This window comes from Tiliqua scincoides, chromosome 3 (genome assembly GCF_035046505.1).
Source record: "Tiliqua scincoides isolate rTilSci1 chromosome 3, rTilSci1.hap2, whole genome shotgun sequence".
In the NCBI taxonomy this organism is placed as follows: domain Eukaryota; kingdom Metazoa; phylum Chordata; class Lepidosauria; order Squamata; family Scincidae; genus Tiliqua; species Tiliqua scincoides.
The window spans coordinates 114,621,985-114,648,445 of record NC_089823.1 but is presented as its reverse complement, the minus strand read 5'-3'; the positions used below and the strand labels follow the sequence as shown (position 1 = coordinate 114,648,445).

At 46.1% G+C, this 26,461-nt stretch overlaps 1 protein-coding gene and 1 pseudogene across 1 annotated transcript in view; one reads left to right on the top strand and one right to left on the bottom strand.

Annotated features, from left to right (window-relative positions):
• Positions 1 to 8,083, bottom strand: part of KLF12 (KLF transcription factor 12) — a 270,025-nt gene extending 261,942 nt beyond the window's left edge. Inside the window, exon 1 of the mRNA XM_066619600.1 lies at positions 8,011 to 8,083. The gene's annotated coding sequence lies outside the window, so the exon portion shown is untranslated. The remainder of the gene's footprint in view (positions 1 to 8,010) is intronic.
• Positions 8,084 to 24,215: 16,132 nt separating this feature from the next.
• On the top strand, positions 24,216 to 24,332 carry LOC136647169 (5S ribosomal RNA; annotated as a pseudogene).
• The last annotated feature ends 2,129 nt before the right edge of the window (positions 24,333 to 26,461 follow it).

Genomic DNA, 26,461 nt, shown 5'->3' with positions numbered 1-26,461 from the left:
TTATCCAGCCCAAGTGATAATTGGGATCTCCCAACAGCACTCTTTCAGCAGCACAGTTCTGCTGAGGCTCGGAACAGTGAGATGGAAGGAGGTCTCAAAAGGCAAAGAATGCTATGGGGGAAGGCGCGGACCAAGAGGGGTGAGACATGGAGATGGTGCTGAGGCCCCGGAAGAGTTCAATTATCACATGGGCTGCCCTTTCAACAGCGCTTCCACTACTGAGGCATGTCTTTGCAGAGCACCTCTCAGCTGCTGAGCTGCGAAATGATGCCTTGGCAGAAGCGAAATGACGCCTTTCAGCGCTGCTGAAAGGGTGGCCCGCATGATAATTAGACTCTCCCATATCTTGAAAATATTATCAAGATTTGTCTCTTCTGTCATTTACAGCTAATGTGTTCCTACACGAGAACAAAGTGCTTGTTTCTAGCCATCATTTACTTAATGATGTCACTTCCGGCCCTCAGCAGGTGTCATGAATGCTATTCGGCTTGCTGTATGAAATGAGTTTGGCACCCTGGCACACACCCAACCATGTGTAACAACTAGAGCTGTGTGCATTCCAGACTTTTGCAGATTCAGTCAAGAAGTACAGACTAGATATCTTGGAGACAGGATGTGACATAAATAGTCGGGTATCTAAACAAGTGAATAATTCATTCTGATCAGACAAGTTTGGTTTGCTTACTGTACGAGTTTGTTTTGTTTTTCTATATAACTCTATTTGCAGAGACCATGAAATACAAACACACAGCAGGCAGAAGGACAAAATGGATGGAACCGGACAGGAACGGGTGTCGTGGGAGAGAGACAAGGACACCCATTTTCCATCACTTCCTTCCCTGCTGATATTTGCCTAGCCAGGGCTTGTGGTGATTTAAGAGAGACAAACAGCTGCAGCATTCAGAGCTTCCCTCCCTCCTCCCATCCCCACCCTAAGAGATAGAACATACCACTTTCAAAAACCACATGCTATTAACTGAAGCAACTTCTCCTGCCAAGACTTTCAACTGAATTGTATTAGTGATATCAACTAAAACAATCACTTTGGCATTACAAAACCTCGAATATTCCTCCCCCTTGCTTCCCCACCTCCCTCATTTTTTAAGCTATGAGAAACCTCTCTGTGGCTTTTAATTTAAAAAAAGAAAAAAGTTTTATATTTGGCAGCAAGGCATAGAATGCTGCTGCAATGTCATGACATATCCAAAATGCTTTTAACCAACCAACACACTGGCTTCTTAACATATCTTTTGGTGCTGGAGAAAGGGAAAGATGTGCTTATCTTTTTACGATGTAATAAATCAGCATATTATTAGCAAAAGTGAATCTTCCACTGCATGGAAAGCTGGTCTTGACAAAAACCAAGCCTTCATCTTATGGATAGAACATATTCTCCACAGTTCAACATCACCGCTTCAGACTGTTCCTCAATGCCTCTTGGGTAGCCCAATGCCCTCTTACTGTAAAAGCTAATCTACTTGTGCCTCCCCTTTCCTGCACGCATGGAGACTGCAGCTGTAGTAAACAACCACTAGCCAAAAGTTAAGAAGGTCAAGGTTTCACAGCTACACCAATGTTAGTTTTTGTTTTGTTTTTCTCCTCAAAAACAAGATCTCTTTTCTTGGAAAACTCATTATGTGGGGGATTTTTTTCCCCTTCTATGAGAGTGAAAGGCAAACCACCAGTTTTGCTTTAAAAAAAAGGGGGGGGGGAGGAGACACAGGCAAGTGACTTAAACTAATATTGGTATACATGACTGTATTTGAACAGAGCCCAATCCATACTTTCATCACAAGGATTCCAAATGGAGGCACTGACATAGCTGGGTTCCTTGCGGCAACTGATCTTCACACTGATATATTTGACTACCCAATCAGTAAAGGAGAGTTCTATCAAGTAACCCATAAGAGAGTGTGAAAAGCCAATAGAATCCAGATTCTGCCAGACTCTACCTGACTTCACATACAGCCAACCAAGCACATTATGCCCTGGACCCATCTCTGACCAATTAAATTACTCCAGTCTACTGCCATTACCTGTAGCAGCAAAAACTGCTACACGAAGAGATCCTCCCCACGACTGCTGCTCCAGAATGTTCTAGGGTTGGCAACCAGAAGAATATCTCCCTAAGTTCAGCGATTGCCACTGCACACAAACACTGTGCAGGGGGGGGGGAGAAGGGATTGGCATGTGCATCCTGGGTGACGGCAAGGCTTGGTGGCATGCTGGTGCTGCCCCGTCCACCACCCATGCATACAGGTATACATGGGGAATAACATGTGAGGAATACTGATCTCCCAGCCTAGCCCACCCAAGGGTCATTGTAAAGATAAAATGGCAGGGGCAAGAATAGAACCTTGTATACTGCTGCACAAGCCTTAAAAGAAGGGTGGGTAAAATGTAACAATGAAAACAATAATAAGACGTTCCCAAAACCTTTTCAGCGCTTGGGGTAAGAAGGTTAAATGGCTCTGTTACCATCCCAGTCAGCAGCTACCTCGAGAAGCTGAAGACAACGGACACAAAACATTTGCTACCCCTAAGCTGTCCCCCAAATTCACAGCCCTGGCAGGGCTTTCATTCTGCCTCATGTACTGGCAGCAGAAGTACCAGAACTGCTATGCCACACTAGCCACACTATGCTCCTTCTTCCTTCTTTTGGTCAGCCATCTGGCAACTGGGCCAGTGGCAGGAAGGAGAAAGGCAGGTTCCTGTGGCTGCAGGATGGGCCTCTGGGTTGTTAAGGGAGGGGCCCACTTCAGTACACTTGCCCCCACCTCCCAAAAACAAGTGCTAGGCTACATATGTGAACAACATCTTATCCACTTTCCTAATCTCTTGTGGCAAGTAAGGATTGCTCCTGGCAACTAGACTGGGAAGCTCTTGTAAAGGAAAAGACAGTTGGTTCTATTTTTCTTTCTTTCAGACCACAGATAGATATGCGGGGGCAAGAGGGCTGGGTCCTAGCTGACGTCCTGTATTCTTTTAAACAAACAAGCAGCCTTCTCCATGAGAAGCAACACAGTAGGCTTGAGAGGTACAAAGTGCTCAGTGTCAGAGAGCTTGTATCAAGTCAAATATGCCTAGCTGGCAACCACAGGTTCAGTACAACCCAGGACAAACAATGGACACGTACTGCCAATTCCTAGTGGAAAGTCTTCAGCTTTAGCAAGTTGCGCTGTGCACTATAAAATGAAGTCACACAACACTCACAAATGCCCTTAGGCAGGTCTAGTCTTGCTCCCTGAGAAGCCAATGTGAAAAATTGTGGTGCTCTCTCCCTCTTTCTTGCCTACATAAGGCAATGCCGTAAGATAAACAAAATCTCATACTAGGAAAAGATCATGACCCTAAGAAAAATGTTCCAGAATACCTTCCGGCCCTGACATACCCCCCCTTTTGTTTTGCACAGAAAAGAAGATGGAATCTCATCAAAATATCAAGTGCATTTTCCTTTACGAGTTCTAGGGATGCATTATCTGCTCTGCATGAAAAGACCCTGATAAAAGCAGTCTTTGAATATAATAGCCTTCCTTCTTAATAAAATTAAAGGAAAAGCTTGATAAAGGGAGTGAAGTTGTTCTGCTTCTATTAGAGGGGCTATCCAAAAAAAGCCCAGCAGCAAAGCCTGAATATATCACTTCATTTGCTTGGCCACAGCCCTCAGCCCACCCTCCCTTTGCACGTCTGGCTGGCTGACAAGACTTTTAGATAAATAACAGCAGTACTGTTCACTTTCCAATTTCTGAACTCCTTTTCCAAGTTAGCACAGGAGTCCCACTGGTTACAGAATTCCTCCTTCCTGAGACCTTCCCACTGTCTGGTCTTGGACCCAATGCAGGAGTTGGAATGGCATTTCCTGTCTCTCCTCCAATGGTGTCTTTGGACCAGCTGTTTTTTTTTTGGGGGGGGGGGGGTTTGTGCAGCATCTGCAGCCAATCTTAATGGGAGGAGGGGGCACAGTTCACACCACACCCTGTAACATGTCTGCATTTTATTTCCTGTTCCTCCGTTCTCCCTTTACACACACAAATCTTGCACTCGCTTATTTGAGACAAAAGTTTTACATCAGCTCAAGACAGAAATCTTGCATATGCATAACACTTTCTGGGCATTGCCCCTTCCCCCAGCCCCTCTCAGTAGTGGAGGTTTTTTATTAATTTGCAATGGATTTTTACCACTTTTCGCATGTGTCTTGTTAATACAGTCTGGAAACATTGTTTTTGTTTGTTTTAAAGAAGAAGCTAAACCTGCCTCCTTCTCATCCCTAGAGATCAGGGATTTCATGGTTCTGTCTCAAGGTGCCCCTTGCCTCATGTGTGTATTATTTATCGCAGCATTTCTGCCAGGACTTCCAGCCTATTTCAAGCTGCTTAAATACAAAGAAAAATGAGAAAATATTTTTGGCTAACTGGGTCAAATTTATTAGAATGCTATGGATGGAAAAACACCAACACTCACAATTGCAAGTGAATTGAGGCTTGTATCCTGGACCTTGATTGTCCACCTAAGCGGGGAGCCATGTCTATATCAAGATCTGGCAAGGTTGAACAGCTTCTTGGAGGCAAAAGATGAAGACTTGAAGCCCTCTTACCAAGTCAAATCATTGGTCCACTTAACACAGTACAGCCTTCTCAGCCTAGCAGGCACACTCTACAGTCCCAGGCAGAAATCCTTTCCATCCCTGCTGCCTAAGACCCCTTTCAATGAAGATCTGCACACAAAATATGTGCTCTGCCACCAAGCCAGGATGCCACAAAAAGATCAAGAGGCCTCCCCAAAAACTGCCCTGAAATGATCTCAAGTTCATAATATTTGCTGCACTCCTGCTGTGCGTAAGATTGCAGGAATGAGTACACAGCATGTTCTTGTTTGAGGAAGGAAATATCTCCTGTCCAGGTTGATCAACTGCAGGATCTTGACCAGGGATTCATAAAAACCTCGAGTCAGCCCGGGCTACTTAGAACACAATTTCAGCATGCACTCAGAAGACAAAGTAAACTTCAGTAAAGTTATTTTGAGAGGATAAATACATAGGTATGAAAATTATGCAAAGGTTTCTATTGCAGGACAATGAGGGATAAAAGTAAATGAAATATTACACAAATGTTCATGTGTTGTTGTTTTTTTCTCAGCTCCATGTTGGAAAGCAGGGGACGACAAATTTTGCAGTCTTTCATTTGACGTATATCACGGAACTCCTGCCAAAAATGGAGGAATGTAGCATTTGGCCCTTGTCCTGAGACTTCAGTTGCTTTAGCGAATCACCCAAGTTGCACAGGGCATGGATAGGAGTCACCCTTAGTGCCACCCACTGCTTCTTTCCCAGCTTTTGCTCAGATTCCTTAAGGGAAGAAACTCCTGACCCCAACAATGGTATCTGCAGTAGCTCTACCTACTGTCATTAGGAAACACCATGCGTGACCTGAGAGCAAATAGGAGTGGCCCAACCCTTTTCCCCCCCACAACCACCCAAGAGCAGAAAAGGAAAGTGACATCATTGTGCTTGCGCATAAAGCAGAGGGAGAATACTGCTGCTTAGACAGTTCACTCTTCGGTGTTCTCAAATCCAAAGTGAAGGAACAGAAGAGGGAAGGGCAAAGGAAGCAAAATATTTGTCCTACTTTGCCAGGTATGGCGATAGTATATAGTATATACTTCTAATGATGTGCTAGTACACTGTTTTTCAACCAGTGATGTGCTTTGACAAACATAAAGTGTGCTGTGTCACAAGGGAAGAATTCAGCCTGTATTACTTTAACTGAACATCCGAAAAGCGCCTGCACCATTCCATCTCTAACCCTTTTCAATGCAATTGCAGGCACTACGGGTATGTGTGTATATACATATGTATACACACTTTGCTGCTCCTGTTTCATTTCAAGGTTGAAGCCTAGCTAGAAAATGGAGCTTACATACCAGGGCCATATAAAGACACCTTGTATGCCTGCCGTGAATCCCCACCTGCCAAGATACTGGAGGGAGATGTGGGGGGGGGGACACACCATGCAAACCGACATCTTCATACCACTTCTCACCACATGACTTTTAAATTGGGCCAATTTGTTTCCCGGCTGTCAGCCAATCAAAGCAGGACTGTGTGAGCTAGCCAACCCAACTCATGGCACAGAACAACAAGGTGTTACCCTTCAGCATCTTTTACATCTTTGTTTTCAAGCATGCTATTCCACCTCACGCACTTTTAGAAGTCAAGCATCCCAAAAGAAAGCCTAGGAGATGCTTCTGAGGCTGGCATTTAAACACTGCATTTATTTTTGGAACATCTTAAAAACCAGAAAAAGGGTTGCACTCTCATGTTTAAACTGACCATTCCTGTTCACCAAGTCAGGCACCATTTGTCCCACCCGTTTCATATCACACCATTTACTTAGCTAACCAACTCTGTCCTCCAGTAAGAAAAAAGAATGGAGCGGGTCTAGGTGGTTATAAAGCATGACGTTTATTTGATTGGCATATGTCTGGAGTAACAGCGCATACACATGCTTTTGATGTAAATACAAATGCTTCCCTAAAGAGCTCAGTAACTCAGTTTGGGGAGGGGGAAGAGGGAGAGAAAAAAAAATAAACAAATAGGTTTGACGTTAAAAAAAGAATTCAATGCATTTCTTTTAAACAGCCGTGAGCAGAACCCGTAGTGAAAGCTGACAATGCCAACTACAGTGTGTTTATCCAGATTATACATTCCACTCTACTTATATATTTAGAGACCAACACAGCCAGCTTTTAAATCAGTTGAATTGCAGTAATTATTATTAATTCATAATGGTGCGAGTTTTGTTTATCGGAGATGGGGATGTTGGGAGGGTGAGAAGACTACACAACACAATACAAATCAAACAGCTTTTTATTTAAGCTTCTTATTAAGTGTTGGGCTTCCCTCTTTTTGCTTTTCACTAAAAGAAGTTCATCCGAAGTTCTGACAATGGCAAACCCTATAAGAATTGGTTCTTTGGGCATATAAACTTCCTGCAATTACAACCAGCTCACAGCACCCAGGTCAGTACTCTCATGTTACCACAAGCTCATATGGAGACCAGCAAGGGCTTCCAGGCTGGATCTCAAATATTCATCACAACTAGTCTAAATGCAAACTTCTTCCTTTGTCAACTCCAGCTAGGTCTACCTTCATAGAAGAGAAAAGGGGGAGGGAGGCATCATGCAGGCCAACTGCCCCCCCCACACACACACACACTTGCATGAACTATGGACTGTGGCAAATGACAGTTCCATATCATCACTACCAGAACAATAATGACTTAGCACAAGAAACACAATTAACACGAAAAGTGTCACGGAAGCCTTAACCCTTTGCTGGCCATCGTTCCCCAAATGCATGCACACAAACAACTGGCTGGGGGGGGGGGTGCGGAGTGATAAACTAGTGCAGCAGAACTCCCAATTCAACCTGCTGTTGTGGCCCCCCCCTCCCCATATCTGAGCCAACAGTTTTGCCCAGGGCAAATTCACACTGTTAACATGCATTACTGCATATTGGATTGAACAAAAAATGTACATGAATGGCTCTCTTAAGAGTCAGTTTTCTTCGCTTGGTGAAATCAAAACAAAACCTTCTTCCCCCCCCCCCCAAAAAAAACACCATCCCCCCAAATAGTCTTAACACACTTCTTTATACATCATTAAAAAAAAAAAATACCCAGACTGGGTGGGACAGCAAAGGGGGTATATATTGTATATGCTGATGTTTATTCTGAGAAGAAACTAAAGAGCACAGACCTGAACAGGAGCTGCACAGCAGAAGGAATTCTCTTTCCTAATACAGAGTCCCTCTCTTTTGCACTCACCAACTCACCCACACATTCACACACACACACACACACACCGGGTGTCTGCTCTACGCACACACACAAAACCGCCCCCCCCCTCCCAGTCTTCCCTCATCTGCTCTATGCAGTTCTCAGGAAATGAATGGGGGCTGGAGGGGAGGGGAGGGGGCAACACAGAGAACTGTTGTACTTGCAAATGACTTACCCGGATCACATGATGTGCTAAATGTAGGGTGGGCCAGTGGGTGTAGGCTCCCGAAACAAGAGAGGGCACAATGTAGCGCAAGGGAACCTTACCGGGGACGCATCGGATTGCATTGGGGCCCCGCTTAGGGTGGGCTGAGAGGAGGAAAAGAAAGGGGTGGAGCGGGGGGAGAGGAGAGGAGAGGAGAGATGCGATGCGGCAGAGGCGGCTTCTCTCTCCTTGCCCTCAAGGTGGGGGTGGGAGGCGGAGGAGGAGGAGGAGGACAGTGGGGCTGGGCTGGGTTGGGCTGGGCTGGGCTGGGAGGGGAGGAGACACAACCAACCCAAACAAAAGCCCCCCCGCCTCGCTCCACCCAAAGATGCCCAGCGCAGTGATGGATCAAGCGGAGCTGAACTGCTTGAGTGCCTTGGGAGGCAGAGTCCCCAAACAATCAATCGGAGGGAGGGAAGGAGGGACCGGAGCAGGCATCTGGCTGCCAGCCCAGCCCTGGATCCCCGGTGCACGGGCAGCCCAGCCCCATCCCAGAGAGGTGGGTGGGAGCGACGGAAACACCCACAGCAGGAAAAGCCTTCGAGCTGGCGGCGGAGGCTGGGCTGGGACTGGTGCCCGCGCGCCCGCCCCTGCTCGCTTGAACTCCCCGTGCCTCCGATCTCACTCCCCGGGTCGCCTGCACTGGGCATGCAGGGAAGGGAAGGGAGACCCCGCCTGGCCTCCCCCGCCCACCCTCCGTCGCCGCGCGCCCACCGGGGGAAAGCCGAGGAGGCCGACGTGGCAGGGGATCAAGGGGGGGAGGAGTCCCTGGAAGAGAGCGAATGGGAGAGGAAAGTGGAGGAGGCCGGAGGGGCAAGGACAGGTCGCGGGGGAGGCTGGCTGGCTGGCTGTGGAGTCTGTAGGAGGGCACTGGCTGTGCCTTGCAGGATCGCGCGTGCTGAAGAGTAGGCAGGGGCTGTCAGAGAAGGAAACAAACAAAGCTCGGAAGGGAGGCCGGAGAGCGAGGAGCTGATGCCAGGGGGCACCGGGGGCTAAACCCTGTCCAACTTTCCTGCACCAGTGCAGCTGCAGTGCACCCCTGGGGTGAGAGAGCCAACCTTCTCTTAGCTGGCGTGGCTGCATTGCCGCTGGGAAGTTGGTTCGGACTGGGCCCTCAGTCATTCTCAAAGGGCAGGCTGAATGGACGTGAATGGACTCCTGGGAGCCCACAGAGCCAGAGAAGAGGCTGTGCGCAATACTTGATTCTCTGCTCTGACCTGGACTATATTCAAGCAGCTACTTGCGCGGGGGTGGCAGTGGTGGTGGGTTGCTTCATCTGCCACGGTCGTGGTTGGATCATCCCATGGTTGTCGCCTCCGCAGGAGTAATAATAATAATAATAGTAACAACTAGGTATTTACATACCACCTTTCTGGTCATTGGATTACTCCTCTGACTTCATTCAAGGTGGTTTACATAGGCAGGCGTTTCTAAATCCCTCAAGGGGATTTTTGCAATCATAGAGGTTCTCTCTTTCAAGAACCAACAACATTTCAGAATGGACCTTCCTGGTTTGGTCTCACTTCTGGCCTCCAGTTCTCCCACGCAGGCTGACAAGCAGCTCCATCCCTCACATGGAGCGCAGCCAAGACGCTTCTTGCTCACACCAAGAGCAGGTGGAATCACTCAGCTCGGCTTGTCAGCTGCTTCAAGGTCTCGCCATTCTCAGCCGTTCAGGGAGCTGCCGGTGTCCTCGAACTGGTGACCTTCTGAGAACCTCTCCTCTGAGGTGGCATGCCCAGAACACCAACTCGTACAGGAGGTGGATCTTCTGAAGTTAGCTTTGGAGGCCAGACATCCATAAAATTTGAGCAGTCTTGGTAGCAGGAGACCTATACCACATGTGGCAAGTTTGGGAGAAGGTTTGGTCTAGTCATTGCCATCATGCTCTGAACTTTGGGCACATTCAGAAGCAGCAAGGTCTCTGAAGGCCCAATCCTATCCAACTTTCCAATGCAGCCCTGAAGTAAAGGAACAAACATTCCCTTACCTTGAGGAGGCCTCCATGACTGTCCCCTTCCCAATGTATTGGCTGGAAAGTTGGATATCCAATTTTCCAGTGCTGGTGCAGCTGTGCCAGTGAGGTGTGCACTGCATCCTGTGGTGGAGGGACAGTCACTGGGGCCTTCTTAAGGTATGGGAACATGTGTTCCCTTACCATGGGGCTCCATTGTGGCTACACCAGAGCTGGAAAGTTGGGCCCTATGTCTTTTTCAGACCAGTATCAGTAACAAGGCCTTGCCTGGCTTTCATTTTGCATTGGGGGAGGCAGTCGTTCAGCTCAACAATATCACTGCAACTGGTGACTTCAGTGAGGACCCCTCTTTGTGGGGGAGTCTGTGAGAATGAGTTGTACTTGCAGCATTCATTCAGAAAACAGTGCTCTTCAACTCTCGGAAGTTTGAAAAGCATTGCACTCACTTTCTCCAAACTTCTGATAACTGAGACATGCTCGTTTTGGGGGGTCATTGAGACTATTACCCTTTTCAAGTATTACCACTGCATAGTCAGTGAATGGGGGGGGCAGGCTCCAACCTGCAAGCTTCACGCTTTCACTGAGTGCTTGAGCAGGGCTCTTGCATGTACATCCAGTATGTGTGGGGCCATGTTCAGATGTTCAGTGAACACAGGAAGAGTGAGTGGTGTAGCTTGTCACAATGTTGACTCTTCCAAAGCACAGTCATTGAATGCACATCCAGCTGTCCACATCCAGACTTACTAGATAGGGTGAAGGGGCAGTGTGGAATAGACAGCTAGGCCAGCAGCCCCCTGGTGGGTCCAGCTACCACCAAGTGCTTTATTTCAACTAAGGGCACTATCCAGCGATGGACTTATCCACAGGGCATAGGCTGAGAGCTGATGGTGCCTTTTGGCTGGGTGCTGCAGCTGCAGCCTGGCAAGCCTTGACACAGCGGAGGTCCTGCAAGAGGCACACAATCACATCTCAGAGCCGGCCAACATCTGCAGAAACATGAGAGGCTCACAGGTGCCCACACATATTGTGACCAAATGACCAGAAGGCCAGAGGAAGAATTGGTGAGTGTTGTCTGCTCTTCGGGTACCCTCCCCCCCATGGGAGCAGGAGACTGTAGCTGGGACAATAAAGAGACTTGGGGAGGGAGGAGGGGAACCAGTCAAGAGGCCAAGCAGAAAGGAACCAGGATAGGACCAGCAGGGCTAACAGCTCAAAAGACAACCTGAGTGCCAATGATGAGGCTGGCCAGCCAAGCTCTGGTGAAGGAGCAAGGAGGCACAGTATCTCCTAGCTTCAAGGGGAGAAGCCCAGCTTATGGTCAAGTGATGGAAAATAATGGGTGAAGGAACCCCCTCCTCACTTGAAACTCTGAGGTTCCATGATGGGCTGACTTCAACATCAGGCCACTTGCTCTCCCTTGCAACACAAGCCTTCAGGGACTGCCCAGCCTGACTCCTACACCCCTCTGTGATCTCCCCACCATGAAGGGGCATACAACCAGGTGGAGAATGTTCACCCTAGCAGGTCACCAGATTCATGAATATCCCCCTCCAAGGTGTTATAACAACCCTCCTTGACTTCCTAGTTTGGCTAATGGCTGTATGAGCCACAGGGGTGTTTAATCAGAGTTGTTCCAACAGCAGGGCAGCCAGACTGCTCTCATGCAGAGCCTGAAGGAAGGGTTAGCCAGGTCTACCAGGGGGTGGGCTGCCATGGGTATGGGAGAGCTGCCCCTTTCCAGCTCACAAAGCCCTTGAGAATGACATGGAGGCGTTCCTGGTGACATTAGAGAAAACAAGGGAAGTAGCCCAATGCCCCTGCTCCCAATGGACATCAAAAACATCGCTAACTATGGGTCATGACACTTTTCAGTCAGAGCAAGTTACACAGTGGCTCTGAAAATAATGTTTCTTGAAAGGATTGCCTTCACCTTAGGAGCTTACCTGGGCCCTTAGGCCATTCTCTTGGACTCTGCTCTCTGGCACACCACCTATTACAATAGTCAGCAAATCAGTTAGCAGGGACTAAAACACAAGGCCTTTTGGGTGGTAGCAAAACCATGCTTGTGACATCATTTGCTTGAGAAGGTTTATCAGGCCCGAACAAAGCCTGCCTTCAAGTGTTCCCTAAAACAACAACTGTTCTGCCTAGTTTTTCATGGATTCTCACCCAATATTTGTTTAACATGCTATTTACAGTACTGTTGATCAGGTTTTCTGTTGTAGCTGACACATTAATTACAGCTGATATGATGGACTTGCACTGCTGAGTTATCCAATTTTTTGTTAATGTTATATTTTTCTCTGTTTTTACCGTGAACTGTTTTGTGTGGATATTAATTTGAAGAAAGTATATAAATAAGAAGCTGCCTTCACTAGATTTTTCACTAACTGGTAGCTGCTCTCCAATATTTTGGAGAGGGATTTTTTTTTAGCCCTTCCTGAGGATACCAGAGGTGGAAACTGGGACCTTTAGCAGGTAAAGCATATGCTCTACCAGTGAGCCACAGCCCTTCTCCATAGATAGGTGTATATATGCTAGAAACGTGTTACAGATATGCATTTTATGATGTGTTATTTTTATGCTGCCTTTCAGACCAACACCCCTCCCAGAGATTCACTTATAATTAAAAAACGAATAATAATCAAGTCAAGCTATGCAGACAATAAGCATAATCCAGCCACAGTTAAGTGCTTTTAACTCCTATTGATTTAATGGCAGATATCTCAGTACATGATTATCTCTTCACCACGTAATTTAATAGACTTAGAAGTGCTTAACTTTGACTGAATGATGCCCACTAAAAATTTGAGGAAATTAGTGTTACCCTCTAATAATTTTGGGAAATAAGAACAAAACTTTTTTTTAAGATGTGGGGGGGGGGAGGGGGAATAAGACCAATAAATAGTTCTGTCCCTAGGAATCACCCTCCCCTACCATCACTGTTTAAGTTTAGGCCCAGGGCATCGTCAGAAGCATGGATCTCCAAACCCCGGCCCAGGGGCCAGTTGCAGCCCGCGGCAAGCCTCTATCCGGCCTGTGGCCTCTATCTGGCCTCTTGTCCCCTGAAAGTCTCTGGCCCACTTGGCCAAACATGACTAGAACTGTGCTCTGGTTGCGTCTGGAGGGTGTTCTAAGGGCCAGAGAGTTTGAAGGAATGAGTCCATTCATTCATTTATTCACTCATCTAAGTTCCATCTCTAATTTATTTATATAAATTTTGTATTTAAATTTTTTTCTGGCCCTCAGCACCATGCCAGATATTTGATGCGGTCCTCTGGCCAAAATGTTCGGAGACCCCTGGTCTAAAGGAGCCTGAATAGAAGCATTCTTCAAGCAGAACAGGGTCAGTGCCTGGATGGGAAAGGGCCAAGACCCTCACACATACTGTCCCAAGCTCTTCAGAGGAAAAGTGGGATATAAGTGCAATTAACCTTTTTAGCTCCCCAAACTCTGACCTTTGCTAGACCCACTTTCCTCGCTCCAGCATTGCAAAGTGTGTACCAAGCTGATTTAGCTGGCTCCAGAGTGTGGAAAGAATATGATCCCTGGGTGGTCAGGCATTGGCATGAATATTCCGTGCCTCCTTTCCCTTCACAGTCCATGATGAGGATGATGTGGGGAGTAAATGGGGTGTAGCCAGAGAACAGCTGTGTTCTGGTCAACTCCAACTGCTAAGTGATTCCTGGGAATGCAGGCAGCAGCGGGTGCTCTAAATTGAGCAGCACATTGAATTGGTCCCTGACCAAATCCAGGCTGTGCACATGGCACAAAGCCATGAATATTTTCCGGTACCCCAGAAACCACTGGAGCGCAGCAGATCTGTAGGGTCCAGCATATCTCATAAATAGTCACTATTCATATTAATTTAGACATGAACCAAGGACAATATTATTGAACTATTTGAATTAAAAAAAACAAGCTTTTCTAAAATGGAGCAGGTCTAATTATTTTCCCACTTACAAAAGCTAACCCAAATAGCAACTAAGGGTGAAATCCTAACCCCTTATGTCAGTGCTTTCCAGCACTGGCTTAGCGGTGCCAATGGGACATGTGCTGCATCCTGCACTTGGGTGTCACTCATGGAGGCCTCCTCAGAATAAGGGAATGTCAGAGCTACATTGCCCTTATGTCAGTGCTGGAAAGCACTGATATAAGAGGTTGGGATTGCACCCTAAGTGGAACAGCAAAATCTATTAAAATGTGCTTTTGGAGAATATGGGATTTGCTTATATTAGACAAAATATAACTCTGACAAAAGCCCCTCAGCCAGTCCAACCATAGAGGCAAACCAGGCAATTGCCTGGGGGGGCCAAAATGTCAGCCATACCTGCCTCAGGTATGCAAGTATGTATAGAGACAGAAATACTACCTAAAATTTGGGAGGAGATACATAGAGGTAGCTTAGCAATTTGTGGGCTGGATAATATCCCCTGCATTCCAGGGGACATGATCAAAGAATCTTCTAAGCTCTCTTGGCTGCCCCTTGTTTAGACGCAATTATAAAGGGGGATAGGGACAGAAGGAAAGAAGTGAAAGACATTAAAAATGAAGAGGAGAAAATAATAATCCACTGAACTGATAATTTAGTGTACTTTTGTTATGCAGTTAAGTAATATGATGGGCCAGAAGCTTTAGGACAGAGATGGGGAGCGAGTGGTAGCAATGTTTTAATTAGGATAGGAAAACAAATCTTGGACTGGCACAGAAAATCCCAAAGGAACCAAACTTATTCTAATGACTTCCTAGTCACTTGATTGCCTTCCATTACATATGCAAAAATGAATCAAGCTCTGGCAGTACAGTTAGTAAAATATAAACAGTTATATATTTATTAACTTCAAATGGATGACTATATTTTTGCTTCCTGCCATTTTCCTTAAACAATGTCTTGTTAAAAAAAAAAAAAAAAGGACCCTTTTATAGGTACCCTAGTTAATTTGAGACATGTTTTAAAATTGTTTACATGGGCATTTAACATAATTGTTCACAGTGTATGAAAATACTAAAATAAATAGTTTTGTACGGGTATTGTAATGAAACCGCAAGGAGACCTGCTATGCTGCTATATAAAATAAATCTCCACAGATCTTATCACCATCATACTCTGTATTTTCCCAGTTAATTCTGCTGGACTTCCATTGTTTTTCAATTTATAACATGGATGGTGAAGCCAAGCATGGAATACTGCATGCAGCTCCAGTTACTACATCTCACAGATGACATTGTGGAGCTGGAAAGAGTGCCGAGAAGGACAACCAAAACCATGAGAAGTTTTTCTTTCTTTCCTATAACATGAAAGCCTGGGGCCATTCAATGAAACTGGTTGGCAGGATATTTGGACAGACGAAACAAAGACACACACAGTTGAATTGCACATCAATTTGGAATTCACTCTCACAAGATGCAGTGAGGGCCACTTGGTTAGGTGGCTTTGAAAGGAGATTCATTCCTGGAGGACAGGTCTGTCAGTAGCAACTGGTCTGATGACTATGCTCTATATGCGGGATGCCTCTGAATACGGGTTGCAGAGGAACAGCAGCAGGAGAGAGAAGTTTGCCTTTATCTCCTGTTCATGGGCATCCACTTAGACACGGGCAGTGCAATCCTATGCATGTCTACTCAGAAGTAAGACCCATTGAGTTCAATGGGATTGACTCCCAAGGAAGTAAGGATAGGATTGCAGCCTCAGAGGAACCGGATGCAGAATTAGATTGAACTTTGATAAGATCCACAATGACTGTTCTTTTGTACTATTAGTTTGAATTATGAAAGTTGGGATCTTAACAACTAATACATCTCACTGCAAGAAGCTGCTGACTTTTAATTTTTGGGGTAGGGTCATGTTCCGTGTCATGTCCACAACGTTGAGCTAACAGATCCAAGAACTGTTTTCACTTGCCTGTAGTTTGCCATTCAGTCTTAGTGTAAACGTTAAGGAATACATATATTTTCATAATATATGAAAATACATTTGTCACAAAATATTTTTACCCAGAGGGCTGGAGTGGAGTAGTGGTTAGTGTGTTCAAGTAAGATTGGAGAGGCCCAGGTTTCAATCCTCATTTAGCCTTGAAGTTCATGGGCAGCCCAATCCTGAGCCTAGTCAGTGCTGTTCACGCCTGTGCTGCCTGGGCAGCTGCCATCATGAAGGTGCCATAAAGCACTTCGCCAGTGGTGGTGAGCCCACAGCATGGGTGGAGAGGCCAGCACCAGTTGGCGCTGGGCCTCTATGCCACCCAGATGCCCAGGTGGAGCGCAGAGCGGTGAGGTTCCCTGCAGAGTAGGAAGGAGGATTTTGAGGGCAGAGAGAAGGTGGGAAGGGGGCAGAACGGGGTGGAAGAGGGTGGAATGAGGGGAGGGTTGGTCTGGGAGGGGGGACGAGGACAATGGCAGAGGCCACTGCAGCATTCCATACCCCCTCCAGAACCGTGGAGATCAACACATGTCTCCTTGGTTCTGTGCCAAGTGGGCGCAGAGCCAAGTAGACTCATTTGGGCCACCAGGGCTTGACATGGGATAATGAAACAGAGCGGTAAGGAGACCTCTGGCAGCTTCCTTGTCCCCACAGGATATAGCAGCAGCCATTTCAGCCCCACTGTCTTCCTGGGCGCTGGGGAAGTTTAGGATTGGGCCCGAGGTGACCTCAGGCTAGTCACAGGGCTGTTGTCAGGATAAAGGGGGAGAAGGAAGGTGGATATAAATGTAACAAATAATTGTGTGCCTTCATTTGTGTGATTTAAAACAACCATCTAATTCCAGATGACTTCTTTTAGCAGGAACATGTTCTTTCGCCAGTCCTTTTGGACTCTCATGTTTCAGCTCCATTTTCAGCAAGATGAAAGGATATGCGGATAACAAATGCAAAGGAAAACCATCAGTGATACACAAATGCATGGTTATCTAAAATAAAATAGACTTAATAGTGAACTGTACAAAGTTCATTGCAGTGCACTGTGACCATTAACTTGCAAAGTAAATACAAACTGTTACTACATCAACAGGAGGGAACCATTTTCAGATATAAAAACTGCAGCTGCACTTTCCAATTTCCTTTTTTTTAATATAAAATAAAATCCACAGTTAAGAGATGGTGTTGACCAGTGGTTAGTGATGTACATAAGACTGCCTTCTTCTGCGTCAGACCACTGGTCTGCCTCTGTCAGTGTGATCTGTATGGCTTCTACAAAGGTGTCCAGCCACATCAACCTTCTAGAGTTCTTTGAGAGCATCAACAGCAATTCAGGTGACACTGTGTACTTGCTTTTCAAAAGCTTTTGACAAAGTCCCTCACCAAAGTAAACTTTGGTTTACTCCTGAGTAAACTTAGCAGTCGTGGAATAAAAGAACAGGTCCTTTTGTGGATTGTTAATTGGATAAAGAACAGGAAATAGAGAGTAGTATAAATAGGCAATTTTCACAGTGGAGGGAAGTAAGAAGGGGAATTCCCCAAAAACCTGCATTGAGACTGGTGCTCTTACCTTGCTCATAAATGATCTGGAGTTAGGGGTAAAACAGTGCAGTGGCCAAGTTCACAGATGACACCAAATTATTTAGGATGGTAAAAACCAAAGTAGATGGTGAAGTGGCCCGAAAGGATCTCTCTAAACTGGGCAAATGGGCAATCAAACAGTAAACAAGGTCCAGTGTCAATGGGTCCACTTGTTGATAGGTCAAAGAAAGCATTGACTGTGGGCAGCAGTGGTGAGGAACATGCATTCCATACAAGGGTTCATTAAGAAAGGAATTGAAAATGAGACTGCTAATATTATATTGCCCCTACTTAATTCTATGGCTCCGTCACATTTACAGCCCAATCCTATGCTGCTCTGGCATCACACGGTACAATGATGCCAAAATGACTGCCACTGTATCCTGCAGGGCTAGAGCAGCTGCCAAAAGACTCCTGGGGTAAGGGAACCAGTGCAGAAATGGCTTAATGGATTGAACATATTTGCTCTCGCGTATTTGCTTGCAAACCGGTGAGCAGGCTTGGCTTTTTATCCTTTGCATACTGCCTATTTTCTTTTCATCACTTGATAAAGTATAAGTATGATGATGATTATACAGCTTGTTCCAAAAACCTTAAGTCTGGAGGGAATCTGTGTTCCTGGAAGGAAAGTTCTTACACGGAGGGAAGGAAAAAGGTTGAAGAATATCTTTGAAGACAGCTGACACCCAGGTTCCAGCCAGCCCTCTTCTTGTTCCTGTCAAAATCTCTTGTGATTCAAGTCAGGAACATTCTGCTGGGACCCCTGATGTTATACTTGACTATACAGTAGAGAGAGAATAAGGGCCCAATCCTATCCATTTCCCTACACCGATGCATTTGCACCAAAAAGGCATCTGCCAATGCAACCTGCATAAAAAAGGCATTTTTCCTTCTCCCTCCATAAGCCTCCCACTCATCTATGGGTCTCCTCGGACTTGCAGCAGCTCATCAGCTGGTGCAAATCCAAGAAAAGAAAGGGGTGGGCGGACTTTGGAAAAAGGGGTTAAGATTTGGCACTCACCTATGCTGCCAGATCTGCCCAACACCTCCCTGCTCCAATCTCACCCCACCCAGTTTCATCTTCTCCCTGCCGACCCCTCCCCCACTGTGTACTTGCAGGTGTCAGCAGCCACTCCAGATCCCACTGCCATGTGCGATGCCTCTGTGGCCTCCCCATTGAAAGAACAGAAGCACTCTACTCCATGCATAAGAACATAAGAACAGCCCCCCACTGGATCAGGTCATAGGCCCATCTAGTCCAGCTTCCTGTATCTCACAGCGGCCCACCAAATGCCCCAGGGAGCACACCAGATAACAAGAGACCTGCCTCCTGGTGCCCTCCCTTGCATCTGGCATTCTGACATAGCCCATTTCTAAAATCAGGAGGTTGCGCATACACATCATGGCTTGTACCCCATAATGGATTTTTCCTCCAGAAACGTGTCCAATCCCCTTTTAAAGGCTTCAATGCCAGGCCAGATGCCATCATCACATCCTGTGGCAAGGAGTTCCAAAGACCAATCACACGCTGAGTAAATAAATATTTTCTTTTGTCTGTCCTAACTCTACCAACACTCAATTTTAGTGGATGTCCCCTGGTTCTGCTGTTATGTGAGAGTGTAAAGAGCATCTCTCTATCCACTTTATCTTTCCCATGCATAATTTTGTATGTCTCAATCATGAGCCCCCCCCCCCCCGGTGCCTCTTTTATAGGCTGAAGAGGCCCAAACGCCGTAGCCTTTCCTCATAAGGAAGGTGCCCCAGCCCAGTAATAATCTTAGTCGCTCTCTTTTGCACCTTTTACATTTCCATTATGTCTTTTTTGAGATGTGGCGACCAGAACTGGATGCAATACTCCAGGTGTGGCCTTACCATAGATTTGTACAACGGCATTATAATATTAGCCGTTTTGTTCTCAATACCTTTTCTAATGATCCCAAGCATAGAATTGGCCTTTTTCACTGCCACCGCACATGGGGTCAACACTTTCATCGACCTGTCCACCACCACCCCAAGATCTCTCTCCTGATCTGTCACAGACAGCTCAGAACCCATCAGCCTATATGTGAAGTTTTGATTTTTTTGCCCCAATGTGCATGACTTTACACTTACTTACATTGAAACGCATCTGCCATTTTGCTGCCCATTCTGCCAGTTTGGAGAGGTCCTTCTGGAGCTCCTCACAATCACTTCTGGTCTTCACCACTCGGAAAAGTTTGGTGTCGTCTGCAAACTTAGCCACCTCACTGCTCACCCCTGTCTCCAGGTCATTTATGAAGAGGTTGAAAAGTACCGGTCCCAGGACAGATCCTTGGGGCACACCGCTTTTTACCTCTCTCCATTGTGAAAACTGCCCATTAACACCCACTCTCTGTTTCCTGGTCTTCAACCAGTTCTCAATCCATGAGAGGACCTGTCCTCTAATTCCCTGACAATGGAGTTTTTTCAGTAGCCTTTGGTGAGGGACCGTGTCGAACGCCTTCTGAAAGTCCAGATATATAATGTCCACGGGTTCTCCCACATCCACATGCCTGTTGACCTTTTCAAAGAATTCTATAAGGTTCATGAGGCAAGACTTACTCTTACAGAAGCCATGCTGATTCTCCCTCAGCAAGGCCTGTTCGTCTATGTGTTTTGTGAATCTATCTTTGATGAGGCATTCCACCATCTTACTTGTTATAGATGTTAGGCTGACCAGCCTAGAGTTTCCTGGGTCCCCCCAATTTCCCTTTTTAAAGATTGGTGTGACATTTGCTATCCTCCAATCTTCTAGCACCGTGGCCATTTTGAGGGACAAGTTGCATATTTTAGTCAAGAGATCAGCAACTTCATTCTTTAATTCCTTAATAAATTTTGGGTGGATGCCATCAGGGCCCGGTGACTTATTGATCTTTAACTTATCAATGAGGTCTGAAATATCTTCTCCTTTAACCTCTATCTGACTTAATTCCTTGGTCAGGAGGGACCCTTCAGGCAGCGGTATCTGCCCGAGGTCTTCTGCCGTGAAGACAGATGCAAAGAACTCATTTAATTTCTCTGCCATCTCTAAGTCTCCTTTTATCTCCCCTTTCCCTCCCTCACCATCCAGACAGCCAACCGCTTCTCTAGCGGGTTTCCTGCTTCTAACATATTTGAAGCTTTTATTATTCCCCTTAATGTTGCTGGCCATGCGTTCATCATAGTCTCTCTTGGCCTCCCGTATCACCTTCTTACATTTCTTTTGCCACAGTTTATGTTCCTTTTTATTCTCCTCATTAGGGCAAGACTTCCATTTACGGAAGGAAGCTTCCTTGCCCTTTACACCCTCTCTAACTTGGCTCGTTAGCCATGCGGGCACCCTCCTAGACTTAGTGGAGCCCTTCTTCCTTTGCGGTATACACTTCTGCTGGGCCTCTATTACTATTGTTTTAAGCAGCCTCCATGCACTCTGGAGAGATTGGACTCTTTTTACCTTCCCTTTCAACCTCCTTCTAACCAGCCTCCTCATTTGAGGGAAGTCCGCCTGTCGGAAGTCAAGGATTTTTATGCCCTCCATAAGGCCATTTATGATGGCTGTAAAGCAAACCCCACCCCTGGAACACTAGTTCCAGTAATAGGCAGGGGGAATAGAATTGGGTAGCGTTTTTCTCTGAGGTCACAATATGACTTCCAGCTCTCCTGCTTTTGAGTACTTGTTCTTCCTCGCTGCTAGCTCAGCCATAAGGCACCCTCATGCTGCTCTCATCAGAGGCAGATGTTGGGGGTGATGGATTTGGGGATGCTCTTCATCCTGAGATACTGCCTCTGCCTCCCTCCAGCCCACCACAGATGTGAGCTGTGTTGATTCGCTTCTGCTCTCTCAGGTGGGAAATGGATCATCTGCCTCCGTACCCTTCATTCAAGTGGTCCCATTAAATTAAACTGGAAGTCTCACAATTCTGGGTTTGGAAAAAACTGCACAAGAAGTACTATAAGGAACTTTTTTTTTCTCCAGTGCACCAAAGTAGAGGCGGTAGTGGTGATGGGCAATGTCCCAGGTTGCACAACCCCTGTTCTTTCTGATCTGATATGGACAACAATACTTGCTAAACTGTTGTTTAGCATGAACAACAGTTCATTTGGTCTCATGACTGCTCTGTGTTTTCACCGCGATCCAGTTCCACCTGCCTTCTCCTTAGATGGATTATATGGTGCCTGACTTCGGCTTCCCGTAATTTCAGCAGTGCTTCTCCACTACATGCTTCTCTGCAGAGAATTATTAAGATCGCGCAGCACATCATCAACCTTCATCTACCAGCTTTGGAGGACATCTATACATCTCGCTGTCTGCAGAAGTCACATAGTATTCTGAGAGGCCCCTTCCATCTGGCTCATAAGTTCTTTTAACTTTTGCCTTCGGGTAGACGATACAGAACTATTAGAGCAGCACCACATGATTCCTGAACAGTTTTTATCCCACAGCCATAATTATGTTGAAAAAGGCGATATAGTTGTTACCATGCTCCTGGGCATTATGGTCAGTTATACTGTTTTTATGTTATGATGCATGTTGTATAGAATGTGTGGGTGAGTGTGTAGAGTGCGATTGTTGGAACTGTAACATATTTATGCTTGTATCTCAAAGGTGCATAAATTTTGTTGTGCTGTAGCACAATGACAATAAAGTTACTACTACTACTACGACGACGACTACGACTACTACTACTACTACTACATCTGTCACTTCAATCCATCAATCAGAGTTGCTCATTCCAGATCTTGCTACTTCCTCCCTCTTGGTCGTTCTGTGGATCTGCACCAGCACCCCAACAACCCTGGTCCCTCTTCCATTGGGACTTGCCCTTCCTTTCTGATGACCCGACTCCCAGTGATCCAGCACAGAAAAGTTCAGTGTCACAGACTTCAGCTACTTAGTCCTTGCCTTACCACACTTATAGCCCAAGCCTATGCCAGGTAGGTGCTGGCACTCTGCATGCTGCCCTGGCAACGGCTGTCATGCAAGTGGCACCGGCGCAGAAGCCAGTGGAACTTGGCACTGGGGCTCTAAGTGGGCAGGATGCAGAACAGCACCCATTGGTAAGTGTCCCCGCAGAGGCTGCCGCCAAATTCTATCCTGCCTCCTGAGCTGCAGAGCCCAACATGGGTCTCCTTGGTTCTGCACCAGCTAAGCAGCTGGCGCAGATCTAAGTAAACCCATCAGGGCTGCTGGAGTTCTACATGGGGTAAGGGAACCAATGTTCCCTTTCCCTGAGGAGTGCTCCAGTGGCTGCTCAGGCCTCACAGGATACAGCAGCGGCCATTTCAGCGCCGCTGTACCATGTGGCGTCAGGACAGCAAAGAATTGGACTGCCCTCCTCATCACAGCCAAACTTGCCTCCCTGATTTGGCAACAGCCAGATGTAACAAAAATTTGCCAGTAGCACATCTGATGTGATTACAGAGAAAGACCTTAACAGTGTATGTTGTTAGCAGGCATCTTGTGCTCCTGTGCTGAACTTGGAGAAACCTTTGAGTTGACAGGAAATCAATTTAAATACCTACTGCTGAGAGATTGTGTTACTAATTCCTTTTTCAACCCTTCTCTGATGACGAAAAGCACAGAAAAGGTGCTAGGTTTTGCCAAGCCAATCAACCATGTGAGTGTCCGTTTAATTTCTGATGCAGAGATAACACAGACTCTGCTTCTCTCATCTACCTGCACAGAATCCACTAGATATCAGTAGGACCTCAAGGGACCTCAGAGTCTGTCCACACTGATCTGATAGCAAGACCCCAGTTTGTTTGGTCTAGAGACACCATCCTTCATCTGCCTGAAATGTCACAGCGCGTACATGCCGCCATACAGCAAAATCATTATAGATTACTGTCAGTTTCAGGTGGCAGATTAACCAAGCTGTTTCCCCCCACTAACCTTGAAAGAGATTTTACTGTAGTCTACTATGATGACTTGGTAAATATATAAAATACTTATACATGATAGAGCTCAGGTTTGTGACATATTTCTAGCATTGCTTTTTTCTGTTTTCCTCATCCACTACTTTAGAAAACCTACAAGTTAAAAGTTTCTTTTAACTTATAGATAACGTGCATTAGTGAAAAAAGAAATGAACACCCGTGACAATTGCTATGTGTTAGTCTGTTAAACAAGGGAACGTTCTCCAAAGTTGCACTCTCAACAACATTTTGTGCTAACTTGGGGCCCAATCCTACCCAACTTTCCAGCACTGGTGCAGCCCCAATGCAGCCTTGAGGTAAGGGAACAAATGTTCCCATATCTTGAACAGGCCTCTGTGATTGCCTCTCCACCACAGGATGCAGTGCACACCCCCTTGGCACGGCTGCACCAGCACTGAAAAATTGGATAGGATCAGGCCCTTATTCTGCCATTGCAATTTTGTACTATTGGCAGTCGAAGAGCCCAATCCTAGGCATGTCTACTCAGAAGTAAGCCCCACTGAATTACTGGAACTTACTCCCAGGTAAGTGTGCATAGAATTGCAGCCACAGTTTCTTCTGTGGACTGATATGAAGGGGGATGTGAGGATGTAAATGTCAAGGGCAAGAGCTCACTTTTCTATTGTTTTATAATGTCGTTGTGAAACAGGCCACCCCAACCTGCTTTTTCTACCACCTTTCTGCCACCTGCTACATAGGAGGCTCTTTTCTCAGAGGCGAGGAATCCAAAGAGGCTGAAGAAGACGGGGCCCTGTTTTGCTCTTCTCCTTTTGAAGCAGCAACTGTTACCCTGCATATACCCGATCTCATCTGATCTTGGAAGCTAAGTAGGGTCAGGCCTGGTTAGTACTTGGATGGGAGACCGCCTGGGAATACCGGGTGCTGTAGTCGGTGAAAGGATACCATAGTCTTTCGAGGCTGCAGGTTGCCAACCATTTCTCCTTTTGAAGCAATAAAGCCTCTGCATCCTCCTCATTCCAGGAGCTCACTGACTGAGCAGTCATACGTGGCTGCTGGGGGGGGGGGGAAGGAAGTGGAGGGCGGAGGCAGTGTGAGCACTTCAAGCAAGCAAATGTGCCCTGCTGTTTTAATAAATCACTGAGCTATACCTGGAGAAGAGAAGGCTAGAATGCTGGTCAGTGTTGCTGGTTGACGTTCTTTCTATGCACAGTGTGTGTGCACCATGCGCTGCTTCAATCCTTCTAATTGCTGGGTGAGCGCTTGCTGGGTGCAGGCAGGTCTCTTTCACCTGCTAGGCACAGGGCTGCCTGGAAGTTATCTCTAAGCCAACCATCTGCAAGGGGCCCCATTAAAGGTGGGGTCCAATGTGAACAAATGGGTCAAATTGCCCTCAGACCAGCCCAGTCTGCAGGAACAAAACTCCAAATTATCTGCTTTCCATGTTTTCACAAACACTTATTATGACTCATGTTTTTAGAAGATATTGAGGAAACATAGCCAAGCCTGAATCAAGCTCTGTGATGTTACATTGATGCTTCTGGAAATTGCATGATGAACTCTTCTGGTGAACATGCATGGAACTGAAATCCAGTTGACTGGATCCAGTTGACTGGCCAGCATTGACATGCTATGAATGACATTGCTTTCATGGATGGATTTTACAGATAAAAAATTAACATGAATGATAACAAATGATCATCACCACTTCTTCCAGTATTTAGCATATATGAAATGCTTTACAAGAATGAAAAATTCAGAACAATTTGTGCAGGCAGAAAGCTGCCCAATGTTGCCTTGGGTCCAATGCTACTGTTTCTGCACTAAATAAATAAAAACAAAAGCCCCTCATGTGGTTTCCTCAAATGTGGAAGGGACTATGCAAATGAAGGAGTACAGCCTCTGTATATATATAAACCTGGAAGTCCAGCACTTCTGCATTTGGAGGAACTGTGAAAGAAGAATGGTAAAGAGGCCAATGATCCACTTTCTTTTCACTTTTTAGTGGGTAGAAAGTGGATCAATGTGGCTGGTATCTGTGGCAGACTGGAGGTAGCTGGTAGCAGCAGCAGACTCATAGGGAAAGGCATCCAGAATCCACTGTCTTCTTCTTCCCCTTCCAATCCACTAATACCTCACCTAATGGATCAGCCAATCTTGGCTACACAGTTACAATTTATCTCTGAAACTACATCTTGTCAATCAACTCTGAATAGATATGTGATGGCTATGGTATCATGCAGAGGTGTCGCTGGAAGGGGAGCAGTGCACTAAGTTTTGCAGAGAGCCTCCTACAGTGTGCAAGTGGCTCCTCCCCCTCCCATCAGGAGCCATTCACCTCTGTTTCCCCCCCCCCAACATGGCTCCAAAGGGGAGGGGAGGAGCTGCTTGCATGCTGCGGTGAGGCTCTCTGCAAAACTTAGTGTACCCCCCCCCCCTCTAGCAATGCCTCTGGTATCATGGGCATAATGTTGACCATTGACCAAATATGTGAGGAATAAAACCAGCCATTAAAAAAGGATGTAAACAATGGCTAGGATCTCTAGAGGACCATGAGCAGAGGAACTACTTGCATGGTTCCACATGAAAGATACTCAAAAGAAGATTAGACAAACTGAGCATGGATTGAATTCATTTATTTATTTTAGGAATTCAAAGCCGTCACTGGCATTTCACCTAAACAGAAAACCAACATAAATTTGAGGGTACTTTTGCGGTGGAACATTTCATCTCCAGAAGTTAATAGAAACTAAAAGCAATCTAGTTTAGATAAGACTAGTAAAATGTTTTTGAAAATGGAAGTTTCCACGCATCCCTAGGTTATCACTGGACTGACTACTAAACCAAGGTTGAAGCAAATCTGGAGATGCCTGCTCAGCTAAACCACCTGAGGAACTATGAAAGAAAACAAACGCATTTTGGTAAGACGAACAATATTTCTCCAGGAGGTTTCACACATCCCTCTCATGAACACATCCCAGCTTATGCAGCAACTTGTGCATTTGCATTCAAAGAAAAGAACTTTGGGTATGCCCTAGTTTTAATCACAAAAGCAAAATGAA